This window comes from Triturus cristatus, chromosome 6 (genome assembly GCF_964204655.1).
Source record: "Triturus cristatus chromosome 6, aTriCri1.1, whole genome shotgun sequence".
Lineage (NCBI taxonomy): Eukaryota > Metazoa > Chordata > Amphibia > Caudata > Salamandridae > Triturus > Triturus cristatus.
This window is the reverse complement of record NC_140589.1, coordinates 882,044,171-882,064,850: the sequence shown is the minus strand read 5'-3', so window position 1 is coordinate 882,064,850 and position 20,680 is coordinate 882,044,171. Positions and strand designations below refer to the sequence as shown.

Here is a 20,680-nt window from a genome sequence, read left to right as displayed (position 1 = left end):
ATGGTTCAGGCTACTGACAAGGAACATTGTGACATCATGCTGCCTGTGGAACAGTGATATTAAAGGTGAGACAGCTGCACAGTAGGTTAGGTGAAGGGCTCTGAGAGGTGAAAGGCAGCATGCTTGGGTCCCTGGACAAGGTGAGCCTATGACAAGGTGTCTGAATTTTCGCCTGTATTGTAATATTAAACACTTTATTGTTGTACCCGCCTGCTGATTAAGGAGTCCTCAAGATCAGCTCCACACAGACGTGGAACTGATGATGTTAATGCAGAATATTTAAGAAACTGAGGCTGATCTAAAACATTTCCTTGGACCTAGGACCATTTCCCCTGACTTTTAGGTCCTTCGTCCTCCTAAAGTCCTTTGTATAAGTTAGGAACACCTGACAGAACAGAATTTCAGGAGGTCAGGTGGGTTTACTTGTGTCTTCTGGTTGTGAGCAGTAAACGTGGCTAAAAAGGTTGATGGAATGGTGTTTTAAAACACACACACACACACAACTTCTGGTCCTCTTAAGGACAAAAGTATGGGTAATCCTACATGGGGCCAGTGGCGCAATGGATAACGCGTCTGACTACGGATCAGAAGATTGTGGGTTCGACTCCTATCTGGCTCGAAAGGGTCATAGGTCCCTGTTTTATGGTATTCCTGTGGAATTCTTATTTACCTCAGACTTGTTGTAGGTTCAATATTCTCGAGCAGGACTCATCCAGCAGTCGTTCCATGGTAGGGCTGCAGTAATAGGACCACGGCTAGTTAAAAGTTTCCCATTTGCTGCTGGATTCTATGTGAAGGCCGTCATGTGGTGTGCTGCTTTTGTATTTCAACATGGGTCTCTGAGTCTCTAAACTAGGAAAAAATCTTGTTGAGAAAAGTGTGTGTGAGAGGGTCTGTGGGTGCAGGCAGGTGTGTGCACTTGAGTGCTGACCCATTTACATGTGTGAGAGGGACAAGCAAATTGCCTGTGGGATGTAGGCCTACAACTGGAACCAAGCAGCCAGGCAGAACCACAGGTAAGGAGAGAGGAAGGCAGTTCATTATTAGAGCAGGATCATGAGCATCTTGCCCTGCTCCCTTCTGCCCCGATCGGCCACGATCGGCCAAGACCTCTCTATTAGGGTGGAGGGTGAACATTTCTTGGACCTCAGAAACTGAGGGATGCAGCGCCGATATGTCCTCCAAGGGCCTAGAGGACCTGGTGCCCAATCATGCCTGGTGTTTTTCAGCTTACCCGACCAATCTGGTTGCAAGGCGGATTTTAACAGTACTGCTGAAAAGGGACTCCCAGACAGCCCTGAGGCCATCATTTGCATAGGCCCTCCCCTTCTCTTTCTCTTGCTTCCCACAAAGCAACGCATCGCTGGCAGCAGTATAGATTTGGGGGTTGTGAAGAATAATGACAGGGAGGCTGAAGAAGGGAAAGAAAAGTCCCAGAAGTCCTGCAGGCTTCCTTGCTAAATGCAGCTGGCCATAGAGTGCACCTTCATTACTGCGAGGTAAATACATTAAAAATGTTGAGGAGAGACAAATTGAAAAATAGATATTAGGAGGAAAGCACTGGAACCTGCTTTATTATTTCAATTAGTCTTGAAAACATAGAACATTTCTCTCCTGAAAGCTGGTAAAAATATGGAACGCTTCACGAATTTGCGTGTCATCCTTGCGCAGGGGCCATGCTAATCTTCTCTGTATCGTTCCAATTTTAGTATATGTGCCGCCGAAGCGAGCACACTTCATTGATGAACCTACAATGTTTATAAACTCTCTAAATCTACGGTCTCTAGACATAGGGTGGCCTGGCAGAGATGCTCGTATGGCCAGTAAGCATTCAAATCTGAGCCAATGGGCAAAAATGCATGAAGAGTAACAATCCATTATTCTTCACTGCATTTGTGGTCCAAGACTTCACCAATTGGAAGTATGTAGATTATGCCAGGGTTGCAAAGGCTCATGGTTCAGGCTACTGACAAGGAACATTGTGACATCATGCTGCCTGTGGAACAGTGATATTAAAGGTGAGACAGCTGCACAGTAGGTTAGGTGAAGGGCTCTGAGAGGTGAAAGGCAGCATGCTTGGGTCCCTGGACAAGGTGAGCCTATGACAAGGTGTCTGAATTTTCGCCTGTATTGTAATATTAAACACTTTATTGTTGTACCCGCCTGCTGATTAAGGAGTCCTCAAGATCAGCTCCACACAGACGTGGAACTGATGATGTTAATGCAGAATATTTAAGAAACTGAGGCTGATCTAAAACATTTCCTTGGACCTAGGACCATTTCCCCTGACTTTTAGGTCCTTCGTCCTCCTAAAGTCCTTTGTATAAGTTAGGAACACCTGACAGAACAGAATTTCAGGAGGTCAGGTGGGTTTACTTGTGTCTTCTGGTTGTGAGCAGTAAACGTGGCTAAAAAGGTTGATGGAATGGTGTTTTAAAACACACACACACACACACACACAACTTCTGGTCCTCTTAAGGACAAAAGTATGGGTAATCCTACATGGGGCCAGTGGCGCAATGGATAACGCGTCTGACTACGGATCAGAAGATTGTGGGTTCGACTCCTATCTGGCTCGAAAGGGTCATAGGTCCCTGTTTTATGGTATTCCTGTGGAATTCTTATTTACCTCAGACTTGTTGTAGGTTCAATATTCTCGAGCAGGACTCATCCAGCAGTCGTTCCATGGTAGGGCTGCAGTAATAGGACCACGGCTAGTTAAAAGTTTCCCATTTGCTGCTGGATTCTATGTGAAGGCCGTCATGTGGTGTGCTGCTTTTGTATTTCAACATGGGTCTCTGAGTCTCTAAACTAGGAAAAAATCTTGTTGAGAAAAGTGTGTGTGAGAGGGTCTGTGGGTGCAGGCAGGTGTGTGCACTTGAGTGCTGACCCATTTACATGTGTGAGAGGGACAAGCAAATTGCCTGTGGGATGTAGGCCTACAACTGGAACCAAGCAGCCAGGCAGAACCACAGGTAAGGAGAGAGGAAGGCAGTTCATTATTAGAGCAGGATCATGAGCATCTTGCCCTGCTCCCTTCTGCCCCGATCGGCCCCGATCGGCCAAGACCTCTCTATTAGGGTGGAGGGTGAACATTTCTTGGACCTCAGAAACTGAGGGATGCAGCGCCGATATGTCCTCCAAGGGCCTAGAGGACCTGGCGCCCAATCATGCCTGGTGTTTTTCAGCTTACCCGACCAATCTGGTTGCAAGGCGGATTTTAACAGTACTGCTGAAAAGGGACTCCCAGACAGCCCTGAGGCCATCATTTGCATAGGCCCTCCCCTTCTCTTTCTCTTGCTTCCCACAAAGCAACGCATCGCTGGCAGCAGTATAGATTTGGGGGTTGTGAAGAATAATGACAGGGAGGCTGAAGAAGGGAAAGAAAAGTCCCAGAAGTCCTGCAGGCTTCCTTGCTAAATGCAGCTGGCCATAGAGTGCACCTTCATTACTGCGAGGTAAATACATTAAAAATGTTGAGGAGAGACAAATTGAAAAATAGATATTAGGAGGAAAGCACTGGAACCTGCTTTATTATTTCAATTAGTCTTGAAAACATAGAACATTTCTCTCCTGAAAGCTGGTAAAAATATGGAACGCTTCACGAATTTGCGTGTCATCCTTGCGCAGGGACCATGCTAATCTTCTCTGTATCGTTCCAATTTTAGTATATGTGCCGCCGAAGCGAGCACACTTCATTGATGAACCTACAATGTTTATAAACTCTCTAAATCTACGGTCTCTAGACATAGGGTGGCCTGGCAGAGATGCTCGTATGGCCAGTAAGCATTCAAATCTGAGCCAATGGGCAAAAATGCATGAAGAGTAACAATCCATTATTCTTCACTGCATTTGTGGTCCAAGACTTCACCAATTGGAAGTATGTAGATTATGCCAGGGTTGCAAAGGCTCATGGTTCAGGCTACTGACAAGGAACATTGTGACATCATGCTGCCTGTGGAACAGTGATATTAAAGGTGAGACAGCTGCACAGTAGGTTAGGTGAAGGGCTCTGAGAGGTGAAAGGCAGCATGCTTGGGTCCCTGGACAAGGTGAGCCTATGACAAGGTGTCTGAATTTTCGCCTGTATTGTAATATTAAACACTTTATTGTTGTACCCGCCTGCTGATTAAGGAGTCCTCAAGATCAGCTCCACACAGACGTGGAACTGATGATGTTAATGCAGAATATTTAAGAAACTGAGGCTGATCTAAAACATTTCCTTGAACCTAGGACCATTTCCCCTGACTTTTAGGTCCTTCGTCCTCCTAAAGTCCTTTGTATAAGTTAGGAACACCTGACAGAACAGAATTTCAGGAGGTCAGGTGGGTTTACTTGTGTCTTCTGGTTGTGAGCAGTAAACGTGGCTAAAAAGGTTGATGGAATGGTGTTTTAAAACACACACACACACACACACACACAACTTCTGGTCCTCTTAAGGACAAAAGTATGGGTAATCCTACATGGGGCCAGTGGCGCAATGGATAACGCGTCTGACTACGGATCAGAAGATTGTGGGTTCGACTCCTATCTGGCTCGAAAGGGTCATAGGTCCCTGTTTTATGGTATTCCTGTGGAATTCTTATTTACCTCAGACTTGTTGTAGGTTCAATATTCTCGAGCAGGACTCATCCAGCAGTCGTTCCATGGTAGGGCTGCAGTAATAGGACCACGGCTAGTTAAAAGTTTCCCATTTGCTGCTGGATTCTATGTGAAGGCCGTCATGTGGTGTGCTGCTTTTGTATTTCAACATGGGTCTCTGAGTCTCTAAACTAGGAAAAAATCTTGTTGAGAAAAGTGTGTGTGAGAGGGTCTGTGGGTGCAGGCAGGTGTGTGCACTTGAGTGCTGACCCATTTACATGTGTGAGAGGGACAAGCAAATTGCCTGTGGGATGTAGGCCTACAACTGGAACCAAGCAGCCAGGCAGAACCACAGGTAAGGAGAGAGGAAGGCAGTTCATTATTAGAGCAGGATCATGAGCATCTTGCCCTGCTCCCTTCTGCCCCGATCGGCCCCGATCGGCCAAGACCTCTCTATTAGGGTGGAGGGTGAACATTTCTTGGACCTCAGAAACTGAGGGATGCAGCGCCGATATGTCCTCCAAGGGCCTAGAGGACCTGGCGCCCAATCATGCCTGGTGTTTTTCAGCTTACCCGACCAATCTGGTTGCAAGGCGGATTTTAACAGTACTGCTGAAAAGGGACTCCCAGACAGCCCTGAGGCCATCATTTGCATAGGCCCTCCCCTTCTCTTTCTCTTGCTTCCCACAAAGCAACGCATCGCTGGCAGCAGTATAGATTTGGGGGTTGTGAAGAATAATGACAGGGAGGCTGAAGAAGGGAAAGAAAAGTCCCAGAAGTCCTGCAGGCTTCCTTGCTAAATGCAGCTGGCCATAGAGTGCACCTTCATTACTGCGAGGTAAATACATTAAAAATGTTGAGGAGAGACAAATTGAAAAATAGATATTAGGAGGAAAGCACTGGAACCTGCTTTATTATTTCAATTAGTCTTGAAAACATAGAACATTTCTCTCCTGAAAGCTGGTAAAAATATGGAACGCTTCACGAATTTGCGTGTCATCCTTGCGCAGGGGCCATGCTAATCTTCTCTGTATCGTTCCAATTTTAGTATATGTGCCGCCGAAGCGAGCACACTTCATTGATGAACCTACAATGTTTATAAACTCTCTAAATCTACGGTCTCTAGACATAGGGTGGCCTGGCAGAGATGCTCGTATGGCCAGTAAGCATTCAAATCTGAGCCAATGGGCAAAAATGCATGAAGAGTAACAATCCATTATTCTTCACTGCATTTGTGGTCCAAGACTTCACCAATTGGAAGTATGTAGATTATGCCAGGGTTGCAAAGGCTCATGGTTCAGGCTACTGACAAGGAACATTGTGACATCATGCTGCCTGTGGAACAGTGATATTAAAGGTGAGACAGCTGCACAGTAGGTTAGGTGAAGGGCTCTGAGAGGTGAAAGGCAGCATGCTTGGGTCCCTGGACAAGGTGAGCCTATGACAAGGTGTCTGAATTTTCGCCTGTATTGTAATATTAAACACTTTATTGTTGTACCCGCCTGCTGATTAAGGAGTCCTCAAGATCAGCTCCACACAGACGTGGAACTGATGATGTTAATGCAGAATATTTAAGAAACTGAGGCTGATCTAAAACATTTCCTTGGACCTAGGACCATTTCCCCTGACTTTTAGGTCCTTCGTCCTCCTAAAGTCCTTTGTATAAGTTAGGAACACCTGACAGAACAGAATTTCAGGAGGTCAGGTGGGTTTACTTGTGTCTTCTGGTTGTGAGCAGTAAACGTGGCTAAAAAGGTTGATGGAATGGTGTTTTAAAACACACACACACACACACACACACAACTTCTGGTCCTCTTAAGGACAAAAGTATGGGTAATCCTACATGGGGCCAGTGGCGCAATGGATAACGCGTCTGACTACGGATCAGAAGATTGTGGGTTCGACTCCTATCTGGCTCGAAAGGGTCATAGGTCCCTGTTTTATGGTATTCCTGTGGAATTCTTATTTACCTCAGACTTGTTGTAGGTTCAATATTCTCGAGCAGGACTCATCCAGCAGTCGTTCCATGGTAGGGCTGCAGTAATAGGACCACGGCTAGTTAAAAGTTTCCCATTTGCTGCTGGATTCTATGTGAAGGCCGTCATGTGGTGTGCTGCTTTTGTATTTCAACATGGGTCTCTGAGTCTCTAAACTAGGAAAAAATCTTGTTGAGAAAAGTGTGTGTGAGAGGGTCTGTGGGTGCAGGCAGGTGTGTGCACTTGAGTGCTGACCCATTTACATGTGTGAGAGGGACAAGCAAATTGCCTGTGGGATGTAGGCCTACAACTGGAACCAAGCAGCCAGGCAGAACCACAGGTAAGGAGAGAGGAAGGCAGTTCATTATTAGAGCAGGATCATGAGCATCTTGCCCTGCTCCCTTCTGCCCCGATCGGCCCCGATCGGCCAAGACCTCTCTATTAGGGTGGAGGGTGAACATTTCTTGGACCTCAGAAACTGAGGGATGCAGCGCCGATATGTCCTCCAAGGGCCTAGAGGACCTGGTGCCCAATCATGCCTGGTGTTTTTCAGCTTACCCGACCAATCTGGTTGCAAGGCGGATTTTAACAGTACTGCTAAAAAGGGACTCCCAGACAGCCCTGAGGCCATCATTTGCATAGGCCCTCCCCTTCTCTTTCTCTTGCTTCCCACAAAGCAACGCATCGCTGGCAGCAGTATAGATTTGGGGGTTGTGAAGAATAATGACAGGGAGGCTGAAGAAGGGAAAGAAAAGTCCCAGAAGTCCTGCAGGCTTCCTTGCTAAATGCAGCTGGCCATAGAGTGCACCTTCATTACTGCGAGGTAAATACATTAAAAATGTTGAGGAGAGACAAATTGAAAAATAGATATTAGGAGGAAAGCACTGGAACCTGCTTTATTATTTCAATTAGTCTTGAAAACATAGAACATTTCTCTCCTGAAAGCTGGTAAAAATATGGAACGCTTCACGAATTTGCGTGTCATCCTTGCGCAGGGGCCATGCTAATCTTCTCTGTATCGTTCCAATTTTAGTATATGTGCCGCCGAAGCGAGCACACTTCATTGATGAACCTACAATGTTTATAAACTCTCTAAATCTACGGTCTCTAGACATAGGGTGGCCTGGCAGAGATGCTCGTATGGCCAGTAAGCATTCAAATCTGAGCCAATGGGCAAAAATGCATGAAGAGTAACAATCCATTATTCTTCACTGCATTTGTGGTCCAAGACTTCACCAATTGGAAGTATGTAGATTATGCCAGGGTTGCAAAGGCTCATGGTTCAGGCTACTGACAAGGAACATTGTGACATCATGCTGCCTGTGGAACAGTGATATTAAAGGTGAGACAGCTGCACAGTAGGTTAGGTGAAGGGCTCTGAGAGGTGAAAGGCAGCATGCTTGGGTCCCTGGACAAGGTGAGCCTATGACAAGGTGTCTGAATTTTCGCCTGTATTGTAATATTAAACACTTTATTGTTGTACCCGCCTGCTGATTAAGGAGTCCTCAAGATCAGCTCCACACAGACGTGGAACTGATGATGTTAATGCAGAATATTTAAGAAACAGAGGCTGATCTAAAACATTTCCTTGGACCTAGGACCATTTCCCCTGACTTTTAGGTCCTTCGTCCTCCTAAAGTCCTTTGTATAAGTTAGGAACACCTGACAGAACAGAATTTCAGGAGGTCAGGTGGGTTTACTTGTGTCTTCTGGTTGTGAGCAGTAAACGTGGCTAAAAAGGTTGATGGAATGGTGTTTTAAAACACACACACACACACACACACAACTTCTGGTCCTCTTAAGGACAAAAGTATGGGTAATCCTACATGGGGCCAGTGGCGCAATGGATAACGCGTCTGACTACGGATCAGAAGATTGTAGGTTCGACTCCTATCTGGCTCGAAAGGGTCATAGGTCTCTGTTTTATGGTATTCATGTGGAATTCTTATTTACCTCAGACTTGTTGTAGGTTCAATATTCTCGAGCAGGACTCATCCAGCAGTCGTTCCATGGTAGGGCTGCAGTAATAGGACCACGGCTAGTTAAAAGTTTCCCATTTGCTGCTGGATTCTATGTGAAGGCCGTCATGTGGTGTGCTGCTTTTGTATTTCAACATGGGTCTCTGAGTCTCTAAACTAGGAAAAAATCTTGTTGAGAAAAGTGTGTGTGAGAGGGTCTGTGGGTGCAGGCAGGTGTGTGCACTTGAGTGCTGACCCATTTACATGTGTGAGAGGGACAAGCAAATTGCCTGTGGGATGTAGGCCTACAACTGGAACCAAGCAGCCAGGCAGAACCACAGGTAAGGAGAGAGGAAGGCAGTTCATTATTAGAGCAGGATCATGAGCATCTTGCCCTGCTCCCTTCTGCCCCGATCGGCCCCGATCGGCCAAGACCTCTCTATTAGGGTGGAGGGTGAACATTTCTTGGACCTCAGAAACTGAGGGATGCAGCGCCGATATGTCCTCCAAGGGCCTAGAGGACCTGGTGCCCAATCATGCCTGGTGTTTTTCAGCTTACCCGACCAATCTGGTTGCAAGGCGGATTTTAACAGTACTGCTGAAAAGGGACTCCCAGACAGCCCTGAGGCCATCATTTGCATAGGCCCTCCCCTTCTCTTTCTCTTGCTTCCCACAAAGCAACGCATCGCTGGCAGCAGTATAGATTTGGGGGTTGTGAAGAATAATGACAGGGAGGCTGAAGAAGGGAAAGAAAAGTCCCAGAAGTCCTGCAGGCTTCCTTGCTAAATGCAGCTGGCCATAGAGTGCACCTTCATTACTGCGAGGTAAATACATTAAAAATGTTGAGGAGAGACAAATTGAAAAATAGATATTAGGAGGAAAGCACTGGAACCTGCTTTATTATTTCAATTAGTCTTGAAAACATAGAACATTTCTCTCCTGAAAGCTGGTAAAAATATGGAACGCTTCACGAATTTGCGTGTCATCCTTGCGCAGGGGCCATGCTAATCTTCTCTGTATCGTTCCAATTTTAGTATATGTGCCGCCGAAGCGAGCACACTTCATTGATGAACCTACAATGTTTATAAACTCTCTAAATCTACGGTCTCTAGACATAGAGTGGCCTGGCAGAGATGCTCGTATGGCCAGTAAGCATTCAAATCTGAGCCAATGGGCAAAAATGCATGAAGAGTAACAATCCATTATTCTTCACTGCATTTGTGGTCCAAGACTTCACCAATTGGAAGTATGTAGATTATGCCAGGGTTGCAAAGGCTCATGGTTCAGGCTACTGACAAGGAACATTGTGACATCATGCTGCCTGTGGAACAGTGATATTAAAGGTGAGACAGCTGCACAGTAGGTTAGGTGAAGGGCTCTGAGAGGTGAAAGGCAGCATGCTTGGGTCCCTGGACAAGGTGAGCCTATGACAAGGTGTCTGAATTTTCGCCTGTATTGTAATATTAAACACTTTATTGTTGTACCCGCCTGCTGATTAAGGAGTCCTCAAGATCAGCTCCACACAGACGTGGAACTGATGATGTTAATGCAGAATATTTAAGAAACTGAGGCTGATCTAAAACATTTCCTTGGACCTAGGACCATTTCCCCTGACTTTTAGGTCCTTCGTCCTCCTAAAGTCCTTTGTATAAGTTAGGAACACCTGACAGAACAGAATTTCAGGAGGTCAGGTGGGTTTACTTGTGTCTTCTGGTTGTGAGCAGTAAACGTGGCTAAAAAGGTTGATGGAATGGTGTTTTAAAACACACACACACACACACACACACAACTTCTGGTCCTCTTAAGGACAAAAGTATGGGTAATCCTACATGGGGCCAGTGGCGCAATGGATAACGCGTCTGACTACGGATCAGAAGATTGTAGGTTCGACTCCTATCTGGCTCGAAAGGGTCATAGGTCCCTGTTTTATGGTATTCCTGTGGAATTCTTATTTACCTCAGACTTGTTGTAGGTTCAATATTCTCGAGCAGGACTCATCCAGCAGTCGTTCCATGGTAGGGCTGCAGTAATAGGACCACGGCTAGTTAAAAGTTTCCCATTTGCTGCTGGATTCTATGTGAAGGCCGTCATGTGGTGTGCTGCTTTTGTATTTCAACATGGGTCTCTGAGTCTCTAAACTAGGAAAAAATCTTGTTGAGAAAAGTGTGTGTGAGAGGGTCTGTGGGTGCAGGCAGGTGTGTGCACTTGAGTGCTGACCCATTTACATGTGTGAGAGGGACAAGCAAATTGCCTGTGGGATGTAGGCCTACAACTGGAACCAAGCAGCCAGGCAGAACCACAGGTAAGGAGAGAGGAAGGCAGTTCATTATTAGAGCAGGATCATGAGCATCTTGCCCTGCTCCCTTCTGCCCCGATCGGCCAAGACCTCTCTATTAGGGTGGAGGGTGAACATTTCTTGGACCTCAGAAACTGAGGGATGCAGCGCCGATATGTCCTCCAAGGGCCTAGAGGACCTGGTGCCCAATCATGCCTGGTGTTTTTCAGCTTACCCGACCAATCTGGTTGCAAGGCGGATTTTAACAGTACTGCTAAAAAGGGACTCCCAGACAGCCCTGAGGCCATCATTTGCATAGGCCCTCCCCTTCTCTTTCTCTTGCTTCCCACAAAGCAACGCATCGCTGGCAGCAGTATAGATTTGGGGGTTGTGAAGAATAATGACAGGGAGGCTGAAGAAGGGAAAGAAAAGTCCCAGAAGTCCTGCAGGCTTCCTTGCTAAATGCAGCTGGCCATAGAGTGCACATTCATTACTGCGAGGTAAATACATTAAAAATGTTGAGGAGAGACAAATTGAAAAATAGATATTAGGAGGAAAGCACTGGAACCTGCTTTATTATTTCAATTAGTCTTGAAAACATAGAACATTTCTCTCCTGAAAGCTGGTAAAAATATGGAACGCTTCACGAATTTGCGTGTCATCCTTGCGCAGGGGCCATGCTAATCTTCTCTGTATCGTTCCAATTTTAGTATATGTGCCGCCGAAGCGAGCACACTTCATTGATGAACCTACAATGTTTATAAACTCTCTAAATCTACGGTCTCTAGACATAGGGTGGCCTGGCAGAGATGCTCGTATGGCCAGTAAGCATTCAAATCTGAGCCAATGGGCAAAAATGCATGAAGAGTAACAATCCATTATTCTTCACTGCATTTGTGGTCCAAGACTTCACCAATTGGAAGTATGTAGATTATGCCAGGGTTGCAAAGGCTCATGGTTCAGGCTACTGACAAGGAACATTGTGACATCATGCTGCCTGTGGAACAGTGATATTAAAGGTGAGACAGCTGCACAGTAGGTTAGGTGAAGGGCTCTGAGAGGTGAAAGGCAGCATGCTTGGGTCCCTGGACAAGGTGAGCCTATGACAAGGTGTCTGAATTTTCGCCTGTATTGTAATATTAAACACTTTATTGTTGTACCCACCTGCTGATTAAGGAGTCCTCAAGATCAGCTCCACACAGACGTGGAACTGATGATGTTAATGCAGAATATTTAAGAAACTGAGGCTGATCTAAAACATTTCCTTGGACCTAGGACCATTTCCCCTGACTTTTAGGTCCTTCGTCCTCCTAAAGTCCTTTGTATAAGTTAGGAACACCTGACAGAACAGAATTTCAGGAGGTCAGGTGGGTTTACTTGTGTCTTCTGGTTGTGAGCAGTAAACGTGGCTAAAAAGGTTGATGGAATGGTGTTTTAAAACACACACACACACACACACACAACTTCTGGTCCTCTTAAGGACAAAAGTATGGGTAATCCTACATGGGGCCAGTGGCGCAATGGATAACGAGTCTGACTACGGATCAGAAGATTGTAGGTTCGACTCCTATCTGGCTCGAAAGGGTCATAGGTCCCTGTTTTATGGTATTCATGTGGAATTCTTATTTACCTCAGACTTGTTGTAGGTTCAATATTCTCGAGCAGGACTCATCCAGCAGTCGTTCCATGGTAGGGCTGCAGTAATAGGACCACGGCTAGTTAAAAGTTTCCCATTTGCTGCTGGATTCTATGTGAAGGCCGTCATGTGGTGTGCTGCTTTTGTATTTCAACATGGGTCTCTGAGTCTCTAAACTAGGAAAAAATCTTGTTGAGAAAAGTGTGTGTGAGAGGGTCTGTGGGTGCAGGCAGGTGTGTGCACTTGAGTGCTGACCCATTTACATGTGTGAGAGGGACAAGCAAATTGCCTGTGGGATGTAGGCCTACAACTGGAACCAAGCAGCCAGGCAGAACCACAGGTAAGGAGAGAGGAAGGCAGTTCATTATTAGAGCAGGATCATGAGCATCTTGCCCTGCTCCCTTCTGCCCCGATCGGCCCCGATCGGCCAAGACCTCTCTATTAGGGTGGAGGGTGAACATTTCTTGGACCTCAGAAACTGAGGGATGCAGCGCCGATATGTCCTCCAAGGGCCTAGAGGACCTGGTGCCCAATCATGCCTGGTGTTTTTCAGCTTACCCGACCAATCTGGTTGCAAGGCGGATTTTAACAGTACTGCTGAAAAGGGACTCCCAGACAGCCCTGAGGCCATCATTTGCATAGGCCCTCCCCTTCTCTTTCTCTTGCTTCCCACAAAGCAACGCATCGCTGGCAGCAGTATAGATTTGGGGGTTGTGAAGAATAATGACAGGGAGGCTGAAGAAGGGAAAGAAAAGTCCCAGAAGTCCTGCAGGCTTCCTTGCTAAATGCAGCTGGCCATAGAGTGCACCTTCATTACTGCGAGGTAAATACATTAAAAATGTTGAGGAGAGACAAATTGAAAAATAGATATTAGGAGGAAAGCACTGGAACCTGCTTTATTATTTCAATTAGTCTTGAAAACATAGAACATTTCTCTCCTGAAAGCTGGTAAAAATATGGAACGCTTCACGAATTTGCGTGTCATCCTTGCGCAGGGGCCATGCTAATCTTCTCTGTATCGTTCCAATTTTAGTATATGTGCCGCCGAAGCGAGCACACTTCATTGATGAACCTACAATGTTTATAAACTCTCTAAATCTACGGTCTCTAGACATAGGGTGGCCTGGCAGAGATGCTCGTATGGCCAGTAAGCATTCAAATCTGAGCCAATGGGCAAAAATGCATGAAGAGTAACAATCCATTATTCTTCACTGCATTTGTGGTCCAAGACTTCACCAATTGGAAGTATGTAGATTATGCCAGTGTTGCAAAGGCTCATGGTTCAGGCTACTGACAAGGAACATTGTGACATCATGCTGCCTGTGGAACAGTGATATTAAAGGTGAGACAGCTGCACAGTAGGTTAGGTGAAGGGCTCTGAGAGGTGAAAGGCAGCATGCTTGGGTCCCTGGACAAGGTGAGCCTATGACAAGGTGTCTGAATTTTCGCCTGTATTGTAATATTAAACACTTTATTGTTGTACCCGCCTGCTGATTAAGGAGTCCTCAAGATCAGCTCCACACAGACGTGGAACTGATGATGTTAATGCAGAATATTTAAGAAACTGAGGCTGATCTAAAACATTTCCTTGGACCTAGGACCATTTCCCCTGACTTTTAGGTCCTTCGTCCTCCTAAAGTCCTTTGTATAAGTTAGGAACACCTGACAGAACAGAATTTCAGGAGGTCAGGTGGGTTTACTTGTGTCTTCTGGTTGTGAGCAGTAAACGTGGCTAAAAAGGTTGATGGAATGGTGTTTTAAAACACACACACACACACAACTTCTGGTCCTCTTAAGGACAAAAGTATGGGTAATCCTACATGGGGCCAGTGGCGCAATGGATAACGCGTCTGACTACGGATCAGAAGATTGTGGGTTCGACTCCTATCTGGCTCGAAAGGGTCATAGGTCCCTGTTTTATGGTATTCCTGTGGAATTCTTATTTACCTCAGACTTGTTGTAGGTTCAATATTCTCGAGCAGGACTCATCCAGCAGTCGTTCCATGGTAGGGCTGCAGTAATAGGACCACGGCTAGTTAAAAGTTTCCCATTTGCTGCTGGATTCTATGTGAAGGCCGTCATGTGGTGTGCTGCTTTTGTATTTCAACATGGGTCTCTGAGTCTCTAAACTAGGAAAAAATCTTGTTGAGAAAAGTGTGTGTGAGAGGGTCTGTGGGTGCAGGCAGGTGTGTGCACTTGAGTGCTGACCCATTTACATGTGTGAGAGGGACAAGCAAATTGCCTGTGGGATGTAGGCCTACAACTGGAACCAAGCAGCCAGGCAGAACCACAGGTAAGGAGAGAGGAAGGCAGTTCATTATTAGAGCAGGATCATGAGCATCTTGCCCTGCTCCCTTCTGCCCCGATCGGCCACGATCGGCCAAGACCTCTCTATTAGGGTGGAGGGTGAACATTTCTTGGACCTCAGAAACTGAGGGATGCAGCGCCGATATGTCCTCCAAGGGCCTAGAGGACCTGGTGCCCAATCATGCCTGGTGTTTTTCAGCTTACCCGACCAATCTGGTTGCAAGGCGGATTTTAACAGTACTGCTGAAAAGGGACTCCCAGACAGCCCTGAGGCCATCATTTGCATAGGCCCTCCCCTTCTCTTTCTCTTGCTTCCCACAAAGCAACGCATCGCTGGCAGCAGTATAGATTTGGGGGTTGTGAAGAATAATGACAGGGAGGCTGAAGAAGGGAAAGAAAAGTCCCAGAAGTCCTGCAGGCTTCCTTGCTAAATGCAGCTGGCCATAGAGTGCACCTTCATTACTGCGAGGTAAATACATTAAAAATGTTGAGGAGAGACAAATTGAAAAATAGATATTAGGAGGAAAGCACTGGAACCTGCTTTATTATTTCAATTAGTCTTGAAAACATAGAACATTTCTCTCCTGAAAGCTGGTAAAAATATGGAACGCTTCACGAATTTGCGTGTCATCCTTGCGCAGGGGCCATGCTAATCTTCTCTGTATCGTTCCAATTTTAGTATATGTGCCGCCGAAGCGAGCACACTTCATTGATGAACCTACAATGTTTATAAACTCTCTAAATCTACGGTCTCTAGACATAGGGTGGCCTGGCAGAGATGCTCGTATGGCCAGTAAGCATTCAAATCTGAGCCAATGGGCAAAAATGCATGAAGAGTAACAATCCATTATTCTTCACTGCATTTGTGGTCCAAGACTTCACCAATTGGAAGTATGTAGATTATGCCAGGGTTGCAAAGGCTCATGGTTCAGGCTACTGACAAGGAACATTGTGACATCATGCTGCCTGTGGAACAGTGATATTAAAGGTGAGACAGCTGCACAGTAGGTTAGGTGAAGGGCTCTGAGAGGTGAAAGGCAGCATGCTTGGGTCCCTGGACAAGGTGAGCCTATGACAAGGTGTCTGAATTTTCGCCTGTATTGTAATATTAAACACTTTATTGTTGTACCCGCCTGCTGATTAAGGAGTCCTCAAGATCAGCTCCACACAGACGTGGAACTGATGATGTTAATGCAGAATATTTAAGAAACTGAGGCTGATCTAAAACATTTCCTTGGACCTAGGACCATTTCCCCTGACTTTTAGGTCCTTCGTCCTCCTAAAGTCCTTTGTATAAGTTAGGAACACCTGACAGAACAGAATTTCAGGAGGTCAGGTGGGTTTACTTGTGTCTTCTGGTTGTGAGCAGTAAACGTGGCTAAAAAGGTTGATGGAATGGTGTTTTAAAACACACACACACACACACACACAACTTCTGGTCCTCTTAAGGACAAAAGTATGGGTAATCCTACATGGGGCCAGTGGCGCAATGGATAACGCGTCTGACTACGGATCAGAAGATTGTGGGTTCGACTCCTATCTGGCTCGAAAGGGTCATAGGTCCCTGTTTTATGGTATTCCTGTGGAATTCTTATTTACCTCAGACTTGTTGTAGGTTCAATATTCTCGAGCAGGACTCATCCAGCAGTCGTTCCATGGTAGGGCTGCAGTAATAGGACCACGGCTAGTTAAAAGTTTCCCATTTGCTGCTGGATTCTATGTGAAGGCCGTCATGTGGTGTGCTGCTTTTGTATTTCAACATGGGTCTCTGAGTCTCTAAACTAGGAAAAAATCTTGTTGAGAAAAGTGTGTGTGAGAGGGTCTGTGGGTGCAGGCAGGTGTGTGCACTTGAGTGCTGACCCATTTACATGTGTGAGAGGGACAAGCAAATTGCCTGTGGGATGTAGGCCTACAACTGGAACCAAGCAGCCAGGCAGAACCACAGGTAAGGAGAGAGGAAGGCAGTTCATTATTAGAGCAGGATCATGAGCATCTTGCCCTGCTCCCTTCTGCCCCGATCGGCCCCGATCGGCCAAGACCTCTCTATTAGGGTGGAGGGTGAACATTTCTTGGACCTCAGAAACTGAGGGATGCAGCGCCGATATGTCCTCCAAGGGCCTAGAGGACCTGGCGCCCAATCATGCCTGGTGTTTTTCAGCTTACCCGACCAATCTGGTTGCAAGGCGGATTTTAACAGTACTGCTGAAAAGGGACTCCCAGACAGCCCTGAGGCCATCATTTGCATAGGCCCTCCCCTTCTCTTTCTCTTGCTTCCCACAAAGCAACGCATCGCTGGCAGCAGTATAGATTTGGGGGTTGTGAAGAATAATGACAGGGAGGCTGAAGAAGGGAAAGAAAAGTCCCAGAAGTCCTGCAGGCTTCCTTGCTAAATGCAGCTGGCCATAGAGTGCACCTTCATTACTGCGAGGTAAATACATTAAAAATGTTGAGGAGAGACAAATTGAAAAATAGATATTAGGAGGAAAGCACTGGAACCTGCTTTATTATTTCAATTAGTCTTGAAAACATAGAACATTTCTCTCCTGAAAGCTGGTAAAAATATGGAACGCTTCACGAATTTGCGTGTCATCCTTGCGCAGGGACCATGCTAATCTTCTCTGTATCGTTCCAATTTTAGTATATGTGCCGCCGAAGCGAGCACACTTCATTGATGAACCTACAATGTTTATAAACTCTCTAAATCTACGGTCTCTAGACATAGGGTGGCCTGGCAGAGATGCTCGTATGGCCAGTAAGCATTCAAATCTGAGCCAATGGGCAAAAATGCATGAAGAGTAACAATCCATTATTCTTCACTGCATTTGTGGTCCAAGACTTCACCAATTGGAAGTATGTAGATTATGCCAGGGTTGCAAAGGCTCATGGTTCAGGCTACTGACAAGGAACATTGTGACATCATGCTGCCTGTGGAACAGTGATATTAAAGGTGAGACAGCTGCACAGTAGGTTAGGTGAAGGGCTCTGAGAGGTGAAAGGCAGCATGCTTGGGTCCCTGGACAAGGTGAGCCTATGACAAGGTGTCTGAATTTTCGCCTGTATTGTAATATTAAACACTTTATTGTTGTACCCGCCTGCTGATTAAGGAGTCCTCAAGATCAGCTCCACACAGACGTGGAACTGATGATGTTAATGCAGAATATTTAAGAAACTGAGGCTGATCTAAAACATTTCCTTGAACCTAGGACCATTTCCCCTGACTTTTAGGTCCTTCGTCCTCCTAAAGTCCTTTGTATAAGTTAGGAACACCTGACAGAACAGAATTTCAGGAGGTCAGGTGGGTTTACTTGTGTCTTCTGGTTGTGAGCAGTAAACGTGGCTAAAAAGGTTGATGGAATGGTGTTTTAAAACACACACACACACACACACACACAACTTCTGGTCCTCTTAAGGACAAAAGTATGGGTAATCCTACATGGGGCCAGTGGCGCAATGGATAACGCGTCTGACTACGGATCAGAAGATTGTGGGTTCGACTCCTATCTGGCTCGAAAGGGTCATAGGTCCCTGTTTTATGGTATTCCTGTGGAATTCTTATTTACCTCAGACTTGTTGTAGGTTCAATATTCTCGAGCAGGACTCATCCAGCAGTCGTTCCATGGTAGGGCTGCAGTAATAGGACCACGGCTAGTTAAAAGTTTCCCATTTGCTGCTGGATTCTATGTGAAGGCCGTCATGTGGTGTGCTGCTTTTGTATTTCAACATGGGTCTCTGAGTCTCTAAACTAGGAAAAAATCTTGTTGAGAAAAGTGTGTGTGAGAGGGTCTGTGGGTGCAGGCAGGTGTGTGCACTTGAGTGCTGACCCATTTACATGTGTGAGAGGGACAAGCAAATTGCCTGTGGGATGTAGGCCTACAACTGGAACCAAGCAGCCAGGCAGAACCACAGGTAAGGAGAGAGGAAGGCAGTTCATTATTAGAGCAGGATCATGAGCATCTTGCCCTGCTCCCTTCTGCCCCGATCGGCCACGATCGGCCAAGACCTCTCTATTAGGGTGGAGGGTGAACATTTCTTGGACCTCAGAAACTGAGGGATGCAGCGCCGATATGTCCTCCAAGGGCCTAGAGGACCTGGTGCCCAATCATGCCTGGTGTTTTTCAGCTTACCCGACCAATCTGGTTGCAAGGCGGATTTTAACAGTACTGCTGAAAAGGGACTCCCAGACAGCCCTGAGGCCATCATTTGCATAGGCCCTCCCCTTCTCTTTCTCTTGCTTCCCACAAAGCAACGCATCGCTGGCAGCAGTATAGATTTGGGGGTTGTGAAGAATAATGACAGGGAGGCTGAAGAAGGGAAAGAAAAGTCCCAGAAGTCCTGCAGGCTTCCTTGCTAAATGCAGCTGGCCATAGAGTGCACCTTCATTACTGCGAGGTAAATACATTAAAAATGTTGAGGAGAGACAAATTGAAAAATAGATATTAGGAGGAAAGCACTGGAACCTGCTTTATTATTTCAATTAGTCTTGAAAACATAGAACATTTCTCTCCTGAAAACTGGTAAAAATATGGAACGCTTCACGAATTTGCGTGTCATCCTTGCGCAGGGGCCATGCTAATCTTCTCTGTATCGTTCCAATTTTAGTATATGTGCCGCCGAAGCGAGCACACTTCATTGATGAACCTACAATGTTTATAAACTCTCTAAATCTACGGTCTCTAGACATAGGGTGGCCTGGCAGAGATGCTCGTATGGCCAGTAAGCATTCAAATCTGAGCCAATGGGCAAAAATGCATGAAGAGTAACAATCCATTATTCTTCACTGCATTTGTGGTCCAAGACTTCACCAATTGGAAGTATGTAGATTATGCCAGGGTTGCAAAGGCTCATGGTTCAGGCTACTGACAAGGAACATTGTGACATCATGCTGCCTGTGGAACAGTGATATTAAAGGTGAGACAGCTGCACAGTAGGTTAGGTGAAGGGCTCTGAGAGGTGAAAGGCAGCATGCTTGGGTCCCTGGACAAGGTGAGCCTATGACAAGGTGTCTGAATTTTCGCCTGTATTGTAATATTAAACACTTTATTGTTGTACCCGCCTGCTGATTAAGGAGTCCTCAAGATCAGCTCCACACAGACGTGGAACTGATGATGTTAATGCAGAATATTTAAGAAACTGAGGCTGATCTAAAACATTTCCTTGGACCTAGGACCATTTCCCCTGACTTTTAGGTCCTTCGTCCTCCTAAAGTCCTTTGTATAAGTTAGGAACACCTGACAGAACAGAATTTCAGGAGGTCAGGTGGGTTTACTTGTGTCTTCTGGTTGTGAGCAGTAAACGTGGCTAAAAAGGTTGATGGAATGGTGTTTTAAAACACACACACACACACACACACAACTTCTGGTCCTCTTAAGGACAAAAGTATGGGTAATCCTACATGGGGCCAGTGGCGCAATGGATAACGCGTCTGACTACGGATCAGAAGATTGTAGGTTCGACTCCTATCTGGCTCGAAAGGGTCATAGGTCCCTGTTTTATGGTATTCCTGTGGAATTCTTATTTACCTCAGACTTGTTGTAGGTTCAATATTCTCGAGCAGGACTCATCCAGCAGTCGTTCCATGGTAGGGCTGCAGTAATAGGACCACGGCTAGTTAAAAGTTTCCCATTTGCTGCTGGATTCTATGTGAAGGCCGTCATGTGGTGTGCTGCTTTTGTATTTCAACATGGGTCTCTGAGTCTCTAAACTAGGAAAAAATCTTGTTGAGAAAAGTGTGTGTGAGAGGGTCTGTGGGTGCAGGCAGGTGTGTGCACTTGAGTGCTGACCCATTTACATGTGTGAGAGGGACAAGCAAATTGCCTGTGGGATGTAGGCCTACAACTGGAACCAAGCAGCCAGGCAGAACCACAGGTAAGGAGAGAGGAAGGCAGTTCATTATTAGAGCAGGATCATGAGCATCTTGCCCTGCTCCCTTCTGCCCCGATCGGCCCCG

At 46.1% G+C, this 20,680-nt stretch overlaps 20 non-coding genes across 20 annotated transcripts; 10 read left to right on the top strand and 10 right to left on the bottom strand.

The window, feature by feature from the left end:
- Positions 1 to 546: 546 nt before the first annotated feature.
- Positions 547 to 619, top strand: TRNAR-ACG (transfer RNA arginine (anticodon ACG)). Its single transcript has one exon. It is a non-coding gene; the product is annotated as a tRNA-Arg (tRNA).
- Positions 620 to 1,626: 1,007 nt separating this feature from the next.
- Positions 1,627 to 1,733, bottom strand: LOC146818161 (U6 spliceosomal RNA). The gene has a single exon (XR_014963411.1). It is a non-coding gene; the product is annotated as a U6 spliceosomal RNA (small nuclear RNA).
- A 772-nt stretch (positions 1,734 to 2,505) lies between these two features.
- TRNAR-ACG (transfer RNA arginine (anticodon ACG)) lies at positions 2,506 to 2,578 on the top strand. The gene has a single exon. It is a non-coding gene; the product is annotated as a tRNA-Arg (tRNA).
- A 1,007-nt stretch (positions 2,579 to 3,585) lies between these two features.
- On the bottom strand, positions 3,586 to 3,692 carry LOC146818159 (U6 spliceosomal RNA). The gene has a single exon (XR_014964442.1). It is a non-coding gene; the product is annotated as a U6 spliceosomal RNA (small nuclear RNA).
- A 774-nt stretch (positions 3,693 to 4,466) lies between these two features.
- Positions 4,467 to 4,539, top strand: TRNAR-ACG (transfer RNA arginine (anticodon ACG)). Its single transcript has one exon. It is a non-coding gene; the product is annotated as a tRNA-Arg (tRNA).
- Positions 4,540 to 5,546: 1,007 nt separating this feature from the next.
- Positions 5,547 to 5,653, bottom strand: LOC146818157 (U6 spliceosomal RNA). The gene has a single exon (XR_014963410.1). It is a non-coding gene; the product is annotated as a U6 spliceosomal RNA (small nuclear RNA).
- A 774-nt stretch (positions 5,654 to 6,427) lies between these two features.
- Positions 6,428 to 6,500, top strand: TRNAR-ACG (transfer RNA arginine (anticodon ACG)). The gene has a single exon. It is a non-coding gene; the product is annotated as a tRNA-Arg (tRNA).
- Positions 6,501 to 7,507: 1,007 nt separating this feature from the next.
- Positions 7,508 to 7,614, bottom strand: LOC146818155 (U6 spliceosomal RNA). Its single transcript, XR_014963409.1, has one exon. It is a non-coding gene; the product is annotated as a U6 spliceosomal RNA (small nuclear RNA).
- Positions 7,615 to 8,386: 772 nt separating this feature from the next.
- On the top strand, positions 8,387 to 8,459 carry TRNAR-ACG (transfer RNA arginine (anticodon ACG)). The gene has a single exon. It is a non-coding gene; the product is annotated as a tRNA-Arg (tRNA).
- Positions 8,460 to 9,466: 1,007 nt separating this feature from the next.
- Positions 9,467 to 9,573, bottom strand: LOC146818153 (U6 spliceosomal RNA). The gene has a single exon (XR_014963408.1). It is a non-coding gene; the product is annotated as a U6 spliceosomal RNA (small nuclear RNA).
- A 774-nt stretch (positions 9,574 to 10,347) lies between these two features.
- TRNAR-ACG (transfer RNA arginine (anticodon ACG)) lies at positions 10,348 to 10,420 on the top strand. The gene has a single exon. It is a non-coding gene; the product is annotated as a tRNA-Arg (tRNA).
- A 997-nt stretch (positions 10,421 to 11,417) lies between these two features.
- Positions 11,418 to 11,524, bottom strand: LOC146818151 (U6 spliceosomal RNA). Its single transcript, XR_014963406.1, has one exon. It is a non-coding gene; the product is annotated as a U6 spliceosomal RNA (small nuclear RNA).
- A 1,852-nt stretch (positions 11,525 to 13,376) lies between these two features.
- LOC146818150 (U6 spliceosomal RNA) lies at positions 13,377 to 13,483 on the bottom strand. The gene has a single exon (XR_014963405.1). It is a non-coding gene; the product is annotated as a U6 spliceosomal RNA (small nuclear RNA).
- A 766-nt stretch (positions 13,484 to 14,249) lies between these two features.
- Positions 14,250 to 14,322, top strand: TRNAR-ACG (transfer RNA arginine (anticodon ACG)). The gene has a single exon. It is a non-coding gene; the product is annotated as a tRNA-Arg (tRNA).
- Positions 14,323 to 15,329: 1,007 nt separating this feature from the next.
- LOC146818148 (U6 spliceosomal RNA) lies at positions 15,330 to 15,436 on the bottom strand. Its single transcript, XR_014963404.1, has one exon. It is a non-coding gene; the product is annotated as a U6 spliceosomal RNA (small nuclear RNA).
- A 772-nt stretch (positions 15,437 to 16,208) lies between these two features.
- Positions 16,209 to 16,281, top strand: TRNAR-ACG (transfer RNA arginine (anticodon ACG)). The gene has a single exon. It is a non-coding gene; the product is annotated as a tRNA-Arg (tRNA).
- A 1,007-nt stretch (positions 16,282 to 17,288) lies between these two features.
- Positions 17,289 to 17,395, bottom strand: LOC146818146 (U6 spliceosomal RNA). Its single transcript, XR_014964441.1, has one exon. It is a non-coding gene; the product is annotated as a U6 spliceosomal RNA (small nuclear RNA).
- Positions 17,396 to 18,169: 774 nt separating this feature from the next.
- Positions 18,170 to 18,242, top strand: TRNAR-ACG (transfer RNA arginine (anticodon ACG)). Its single transcript has one exon. It is a non-coding gene; the product is annotated as a tRNA-Arg (tRNA).
- A 1,007-nt stretch (positions 18,243 to 19,249) lies between these two features.
- On the bottom strand, positions 19,250 to 19,356 carry LOC146818144 (U6 spliceosomal RNA). The gene has a single exon (XR_014963403.1). It is a non-coding gene; the product is annotated as a U6 spliceosomal RNA (small nuclear RNA).
- A 772-nt stretch (positions 19,357 to 20,128) lies between these two features.
- Positions 20,129 to 20,201, top strand: TRNAR-ACG (transfer RNA arginine (anticodon ACG)). Its single transcript has one exon. It is a non-coding gene; the product is annotated as a tRNA-Arg (tRNA).
- Positions 20,202 to 20,680: the final 479 nt, after the last annotated feature.